Source organism: Chiloscyllium plagiosum, unplaced genomic scaffold (genome assembly GCF_037043375.1).
Source record: "Chiloscyllium plagiosum isolate Xiang-an unplaced genomic scaffold, Cpla_swu_hap1 HiC_scaffold_21, whole genome shotgun sequence".
Classification (NCBI taxonomy): Eukaryota; Metazoa; Chordata; class Chondrichthyes; order Orectolobiformes; family Hemiscylliidae; genus Chiloscyllium; species Chiloscyllium plagiosum.
Window position 1 is genome coordinate 61160884 of NW_028270159.1, and position 1390 is coordinate 61162273.

The window sequence follows — 1390 nt, forward strand, 5'->3', positions numbered from 1 at the left end:
CGCGAGGATGATCACGTGGTATAGTCTAGTCCTGCCTTCATTCACTAATTGGTCGGAGGACCAACTGCCCCGCCAGGTCCTCCAGCTCCTCCCCTGCCTATGCATTGGTCCAACCTGTCGATGACAACCAAATATCCTAACCTCATCTATCTAAATTAAATCCTATCTGCCAGTCCTCAGCCCATTGGCCCATCTGATCAATATCCCATTGTATTCTGAGATAACCTTCTTCATTGTTCACAATACCAACTGTTGGCTGGAGCTTGCGCACTGCTGCTTCGTGGCTTTTGTTGCTGTTTCTCAGTTACAAGAGTGAGGGACAAAGTTAAAAATCACACAACCACCTGATGAAGGACCAGCAAAGTCGTGCTTCCAAATAAACCTGTTGGACTATAACCTGGTGTTCTGTGAATTTTAATTTTGTCCATCCTAATCCAACACCAGCACCTCCAAGTCCGAGTGAGGGAGGAATGCATAACATAAGAACAAAAGATCTTGGAAAAGGAGAAGGCCGTCCTGCCCTTCGAGCCTGCTCTACCATTCGATAAGATCATGGCTGATCATTTTGTGGATGCAGAACCATTTACCCACGTTCTCACCATATTCCTTAATTAATTATTTCTTTTTTTAAAAAACTAACTTAGCTTTAAAAACGTTCATTGAACTAGCACCAACTACTTCCCTGGGCAATGCACTCTGTCGAGGTCAAGATGTTCCTTCTCAATTCACTCCTACATTTGCTGCCTCTAACCTTGTGGTGATGCCCTCTTGTCCTAGCTTCACCTGCCAGTGGAAACATCCTCTCTACTTATATTTTATTCATTCCATTTATTATTTTATATCTTTCTATTCTTCTGAATTCCAATGAATATAATCCCAATCTACCCTGTCTCTGTTAAGCCAAACCCCTCACCTCTGGAATCAACGTAGTTAACCTCCTCTGCACACCCCTCTAGTGCCAGTACATTCTTGAGCACGTAAGGAGATAAAAACTGCATGCAGTACTCCAGGTGTGGCCTCACCAGCACCCACTATAGCTAGAACATAACCTCTGCTTTTAAACACAATCCCTTCCGCAATGAAGGACAAAATTCCATTTGCCTTCTGAACTGATTGTTGTACCTGGTGACCAACCCTCCTGCAGAAGGATACTCAGGTGCCTCTGCATAGCAAATAATGTAACTTTTTTAAAATTCAAGTAATAATCTTTTTATTAATGTTACTCCAATCAAAGAGTATGACTTCACATTTATGAACATAATATTCCACTTGCCAAACCATTGCCCACTCACACAATGTATCTATGTTCCTCTGCAAAGTTTGCCAGTCCTCGGCACACTTTGTCCTGCTACTTATTTCAGTCTCATATGCAAACTTTGACACCCGACAT